This window comes from Myotis davidii, unplaced genomic scaffold, assembly GCF_000327345.1.
Source record: "Myotis davidii unplaced genomic scaffold, ASM32734v1 scaffold159, whole genome shotgun sequence".
Taxonomy (NCBI): Eukaryota; Metazoa; Chordata; class Mammalia; order Chiroptera; family Vespertilionidae; genus Myotis; species Myotis davidii.
This window is the reverse complement of record NW_006291231.1, coordinates 2,474,829-2,482,081: the sequence shown is the minus strand read 5'-3', so window position 1 is coordinate 2,482,081 and position 7,253 is coordinate 2,474,829. Positions and strand designations below refer to the sequence as shown.

General features: G+C 41.1%; 1 protein-coding gene and 1 long non-coding RNA gene across 4 annotated transcripts in view; both read left to right on the top strand.

Annotated features, from left to right (window-relative positions):
• Window positions 1-7,253, top strand: part of GRAMD3 (GRAM domain containing 3) — a 98,318-nt gene that overhangs the window by 7,081 nt on the left and 83,984 nt on the right. The gene's annotated exons all lie outside the window — the stretch shown is intronic.
• LOC107183184 overlaps window positions 6,423-7,253 on the top strand; it is a 13,432-nt gene continuing 12,601 nt past the window's right edge. Inside the window, exon 1 of the long non-coding RNA XR_001513967.1 lies at window positions 6,423-6,433. This is a non-coding gene — a long non-coding RNA (uncharacterized LOC107183184). The remainder of the gene's footprint in view (window positions 6,434-7,253) is intronic.

The following is a 7,253-nucleotide window of genomic DNA, read 5'->3' as shown; positions in this document are numbered from 1 at the left end:
TGAAATGTGTCTGTAAAAAGGCAAGGGTAGCCCTAGCCACTTTGGCTCAGTGGATGGGTCCCTGGTTTGATGCCTATAAGGCAGCGGTTCTCAACCTGTGGGTCGCGACCCCTTTGGCGGTCAAACGACCCTTTCACAGGGGTCGCCTAGACCATCCTGCATATCAGATATTTACATTATGATTCATAACAGTAGCAACATTACAGTTATGCAGTAGCAATGAAAATAATTTTGTGGTTGGGTCACAACATGAGGAACTGTACTTAAAGGGCCAGAAGGTTGAGAACCACTGATCTAAAATCAATGAAGAAAAATCTTTGGGTGAGGATTAACAACAAAAATAAAAAAGGCAAGGGTATTTGTCCTATGTACTTTTGAGAAATGGTGAATTGAAAAGCATGATGGGTGATTTCATTTAACAAATAGTTTCTTAATACTTTCTGGAATCTCGGTATAAGGACACTGTGCACATCTGGTTTCTGCATTTCTTGGCTGTGCAATCTCTCTGGGCTTCACTTTCCTCAACTGCAAAACGGGAATAATCACTGAATTGTGGTAAGTTTTAAATGAGATAATATATAAAGTGCTTGGCACACAGCAAATTTCTGATGCTTGCTGTGGTTATTCTAAGGCAGCAGGGAGAGATCCACAGAGAAATACAGGGTGGTACACATATCCCCTGAAGCTCTTGTGGAGTAAATAAATGGCTGAAGTCCCGGCTTCTACTCCCAGGGGCTCCCGCTACACACCCAGGCTACCATAGAAGGCAGGCAATGTGCATGCATTTTAACGGTTAAATTATCAGTCTAACTTTCCAAACTATAATTTTCTGCAGCATGTTGCCTTTAATCCCCATGCTGCAATACTCTCACTTTTGGGACTCTCACTTCGGTCTAGAAATAAACTGCAATACTTCGGTCTAGAAATAAACTGCACATTTCAAATACTTAGTGGAACAAAATAAACTTTGCCTAATGCAAAAAACTGATAGCTGCCAGGATGGCCTTAGAGGAAAAGAAACCTATTTTATTTCTCCAGTAAACCCAGAGGGCAGAGCAACGTGCCCTGAACAAGCCTGACTCCCAACACACTCCTGCCAAAGGGGGAGGAAACTTCACCTGGAAGTGGGAACCGTGAAGTCGCAGACATGCGTTCATTTCGCTCACAGAGCCCCATCTCTCGCCCTTTGTGCCCCAGGAAACCCACATGCCAGCTACGCACGTAGTTCCAGGCTCCGTTCCTCGCCCTCCCTACAGCACTCAGGAGAGTAAATCCTGAGCTGTCCTTCCAAACCCAACCAGGTACCATGGCTTTGAGAAAGCCTCCCTGACACCCCTCTCCCTCTCTCTGGCTCACCGCCGTCCCTTCCAGGAGTTAGCACACGTCCTTAGGTTGGTCTTTCGGCCTCCCTCTGCTGCCTGTTGTTTCCAACCCACCACTCAGTGCAGTTCCTGGCAGCAAGTCCACCTCCCTAAATGTTAGAGTGATGAATAAATGGTGGCGGGTGATGGATAGATAAAGAGTTCCCCTGCGTTGACAAGCGAGGCTGACCCTGCTGGGGTGCTGTGACCGCACCCCAGGAAGGCCGAAGCTCAGCCGAACAGTCAGGGCACACGAGTCAAGAATGCTGGATGCAGACGAACAGCTAGTGGCAAACTCAGATAACGTCTCATCAGGCCTTCTGACTCATAGGCCAGGTCCTTTCCACTGTCCACAGTGACTTCCTAGGAAATCTGAACTGATATCGGTCCCATGTGTTTTTTCCTCGCCAGTAGGGGGGGGGGGGGGGGGGGGGAGCAATTACACGATTAAAAGGCTACAAGGAGCAATATAGGCTGAAATTTCTGTTTCCATAAATGTACGCGTAAACTTAATTTCAACTTAATTTCACATTGAATTAAGTTTCAAAATAAACGGAATCACTGTAAAATTGAATTAAACTGGATATGAGAGAAATAAGAATTTAATCTAATAAAGCATTGATCTTTAATTTCATAAATAATCCCTCACACATGCCATACACTTTCATATCTTCGTGCCTCCACACTTGTTTTCTCTCTGCCTGGAATAATATTTCCCTCAAGTGACGCTTAACCACAGTCTGGTGCATTTTTGCAATATCCTGTTGGTTTCAGAGGTCCGCCCTGTGTGTTCAGTGTGGATTCTCAACACCGGCGCGCGCATACCGAGAGAGGGCAATCACACGGGGCCGCCTCAGCAGCTGGCCACCACAATAGCCGTGGCTGACACCCAAACTACCGCCTACTGCTAACCTGAGAGGTGGTATACAGTGAAAGGGCAGTGGTTTGGAGTTCTCTGTATTTGAATCGTAACTCCAGCCCTTACTGTGTCACCTTAGTCCAGTTATCGAATCTTTCTGACCCTCAGTTTTCTCACGTGTCAGGTGGGACAGATAACACCTACCTTTTAGGACTGTTTTGAGGATTGGGTAAGAGTCATACATGGTGGCTGGCAAGTGGGAGCACTCAAGAATTGTTACCCTTTAGTATAGTTACAAGGTAGGTGAAGCGTTGCTATAGAAACACAGGTGGAAGTCACAATCCACACAACCCTGTGTCCAGCTCTAAGGGTTTTTTTCCTATCTGCTTGATTATCCCCACACATTCTTTTAAAAGGTCTAAATGACGTAGTGAGAGCTAAACACCGCGGGAAGAAAGAATAGGAAACTTTCAAAATTCCCTTTTTATATTTGAACACATGGAGAGACACGAGGACTGTAAGATCCAAACCTGAAGAGCCGAATGGGTCCAAGCTCTTTCATCTCTCCCCATGGCTGAGTCCATATTATATGAGCTTAAAGAAACATGAAAATAAGGTAGAGGGAAAACACACCAATACTGAGTGAAGTCGTTTTCTCAAAAACGACAACTCCTCTAAAAAAAGAAAAGAAAAAAGTGATTATTTCTAGAAAAAAGATAGGTTCCAATGGTCAAGGTCTGTCTCACGTTTAAATTAAACTTTCTTCAGTGATGCTACTGGTGAGCAAGCTTGAACAATGCTCTCTATTCGGGAATTGGAGAGTTTGTGCTTTGTCTTTGTTGTCAATTTCTCCAACCTTTGTGTCTTCTCCGGTAAAATAAAAATAAAGACACTGAGAGAAGAGGCTCTTCGTATCTGACTCAAAAGATTATTTCTCCAACTTCATATACTGAAAGGATAGTGGGAAGTGCCCAGGGCTGGCCTGACAGGTGTCTGTGAGCTGGAGAAAATTACTGACTCTCACCTTCTCCTCATCTCACAAAACAGGCTTTCTGTGGGGAGCAGGACTTTTCTATGGGGAACAGGATTTTTATTTCTATTGGGGAAATAAAAAAGAGGGAGGGGGACAAAATGAGGAAATATACATAAAGTTTTCAATTACAAAGCTCCTCGGGAGGGAAAAAATTAAGAATTCTTTTCAGGTATTATTTTATTCTTACTCTTACAGTATTTCTTAAAATTTATTTTAGTTGCTCTCTGAAGTGGTGAATTTGCCATGAAGCTAATAAAGCTGAAACTTCAGGGCCTATCGCTTGAATAAACCTCTTCTTAGTCAATAGTCACCTAATTTTGCATTGTTTGCACCTCATTTTGCATTGTTTTTCTTAAAGAAGTCACCCATAAGCTTCAAGCCCTACAAAACTGAATCGACTCCAGGTGCTGCTGTTAACTTCAAGATGCATTTTTCAACCAAGACCAGTTTTCTAAATATTATCATCGTCTTTCTTATCAGGAAATGGGGCATTATTTACTAACAGTTAACAAATCTAAACAAGAAACTGTTAGTATGGTAGGAAAGGGTATTTCCAAAATGCCAGATTCCTGGAAAATATGGAAATGAAATTTATTCCCGACACAGACATAATTTTGGGGGGAACATCCATATGGCCATTATCCAAGATGACCATACAGACCATATATCCTAGAGTCTATAACATATACTTAATGTAGAATTGAAACATAGATCTTTATTTTCGTTCTTAAAAGAGAGAAAAAAAATTATTGAATTTTATTTTTTACATTACATCCCACATTTTAGAGGTTCTATAAAAATGAGATTCCAGAAACCCAAAAGCCGCTCTACTAATAATCCCAATTTGAGTTGAGAAGTAAATAGCAAAGAAGGGTAGTTAAGAACACCAACTCCTCAGCCAGACTGCATGGGTCCCCATCTCCTCTAAGTGGCTTGGCATGCCTGTACCTCAGTTTCCTCTCCTGTGAAAGGTGAGTGACAGCTCCTACCTCACTGGACTGCTGTAAGGACTGAATGAGTTACCATAGTGGTGAGGTGCTTAGACAACCACCCAGCATATGTAAGCACTACACAAGTGTTACTTAAAACGCCTTTGGCTGACTTCTAACTTGGGCTGTCATCTCACGAATTATGCTACCGACCTGGGTAATGATTAACTTTTTTTCCACTATCATTCTCCCATGAGTGGCAATATCTTTCTTCTACATCAGCTACTGAATTGCCACATTTATGGTGGAAAATATTTATTTTGTATCCCCCTAAGTGTTGTAATCCCTAACTGTTTTTTTTATTACAACTTAAGATAGGAAAACAAAAATAGAAAACCACATAGCTTAACCTAAAGTAAATGTATCACAGCATCCGATTATTATGTGCTATTTTTCAAAATAGTTTTTTAATATTTGCTAAATTGTCCACATTAGGAAATATAATTATGTCAATTACTGACCAAGAGTTTAACTTTGGATGATGAAGAAAGTGGTAAAATTTTACAGAGTTGGTTACATAAAAGTTTTTTTAAGTCCTCTTTCTATTAAGTATTACTAAGCATATCTCTATTGGAAGGTACCTTGTTTATCAGTCCACCTGCCACGCAGTAGCATGTTCAGCAGATGATGTGACTTTGAACTTTCACCAATATCTAAGTTTTAATGATAAAACAGAGTCTGTTTCACTGTGGCCCTAAACTACTTTGTACCTGTGAACATCAAATGATTGGGTCATTAATATGAAAGTTCCAAGGTAATGCTGTAAAGCATGGTAAATATTTAACTGAAATATCAGGTGACCTTTCTTAAAGGCTTACATCTAAGTGACAGGGAAGGAGTTTTGTTAATGTCCAAGTAGTTATATAAATGGCCTTAATTAAGTATAAATAATAACAAACACACGCTGTGATGAAACATTCAATTATGCCAACACCACAGTTTTTTGGACTAGAGAACATTTTTTGATCCCAAAGAGCAACAGCATTGTTTGTTCCTGAATTCAAAAGAAATACAATTATTCTACTGTGTGTCTATCAGGTTTTCCCATGGTCCCGAAGACTACATAACCATAAGCAGAGCTATAGTTTAATATAATTTCAACAGCCTTCCAGAAATGCATGGCTAGGACTAGAGTGAGACTTTAGTTCTGTTAGATAATCTTGGTTAAGTCCAGATTTGATTCAGAACTTCTTCATGACAATGACAAATGTACATTTATTAGACGTCTACTGTGTGTCAGGTATATGTTAAGCTCTTTTCACAAATTTGCTAATTCAAACTTCACAATTAACTTATGAAATAGGAACTCTTATTACCCCATTTTCCAGATAGAAAACTGAACCTTGGAAGATTAAATACTTAATTCCCATGATAGAAGAGCTGGATTCGATCTTAAGACTCTAACACCCATGTTATTTCTACCTCACTCTACCCCAACTCCGCCCACCCCAATGTCCTTCCATCACGGAGTAATGTATTGTGCTATGGAAAGTAGGCTTCCTAAAGTAAGCTGGATGATTAGAATCTGACATGAGAGTAGAATATGACACTTTCTATTAAGTGTCCTAACTGAAAAGCATGAACTACAAAGTAAATAATAAATAAATTAGACCTCATCAAAATTAAATACAAAGGACATCATCAAGAAAGACAAGCCACAGAATGAAAGAAAATATTTGCTGATTATTTATCTGATCAAGATCTAGTATCCAGAATATATAAATAATTCTTACAACTCAATAATAAAAAGACAACACATTTAAAAATGGGAAAGGATTTAAATAACTTTTTCTTCAAAGAATACATATAAATGACCAATAAGATGCAATATGGTGCTCAATTTGGTAAGTCATTACAAAAATGCAAATTAAAACCACAATGAGAGACCACTTCAACCTACTAGGATGACTATACTTGAAAAGACAGAAAACACCAAGTGTTGATTAGCATGTAGAGGAGCTGGACCCTCATGCATTGTTGGTAGGAATGCCAAATGGTGCCACCCCTTTGGAAAACAGTTGGGCGGTTCCTCAAAAAGTTAAACACAGAGTTACCATATGATCCAGCAATTCCCCTCCTAATTATATACCCAAGAGAATTGAAATCACATGTCCATGCAAAAACTTACATTATTCATAAAAGCTAAAAAGTGGAAGCAACCCGAATGTCTGTCCACTAATGAATAAAATGTGTTATATCTGCAGAATGGAATGTTGTCTGGCCATAAAAAGAAATAAAGTACTGTTACATGCCATAACATGGATGAAAGAAGCTAGTCACAAAAGGCCACATGATTCCACTTATATAAAACTAGAGGCCTGGTGCACAAGATTCGTGAACTGGGGCAGGGGGTGGGGGGGTTCCTCAGCCCAGTCTGCACCCTCTCACAGTCTGGGGCTCCGAATGTGCAGTCTGACATACTTAGCGCTGCTGCCACTGCTGCTGTGTTTGCCAGCTGTGAGCCCTCGCCAGCTGTGAGCCTGGCTTCTGGCTGAGTTGCTCCCCCTGTGGGAGCGCACTGACCACCAGGGGGCAGCTCCTGCATTGAGCGTCTGCCCCCTGGTGGTCAGTGCATGTCATAGTGTCATTGCTCAGTCGTTCTGCTGTTAGGTCGATTTGCATATTAGCCTTTTATTCAATAGGATGTCCAAAATAGGCAAATTTATAGCAATAGAAAGTAGACAATAGTGGTTCTCAGGGACTGGGGGGAAGAAACAACAAAAATTGACTAATGGTTACAGCATTTCTTTCTCTGGTGGTGAAAATGTTCTGGGATTAGTGATGATGTTGTTTACTAAAACCACTGAATTGTAGACTTTAATAAAGTGAATTTCATGGTACATGAATTATATCTAAACTAGAGGCCCGGTGCACAAAAATTTGTGCACTCGGGGGGGAGAGGGGGGCCCTCAGCCCGGCCTGTGTCCTCTCACAGTCGGGGAACCCCTTGGGGGATGGCCACCTGCTGGTTTAGGCCCGCTGGTTTAGGCCCCCTCCCTGGGGTATTGGGC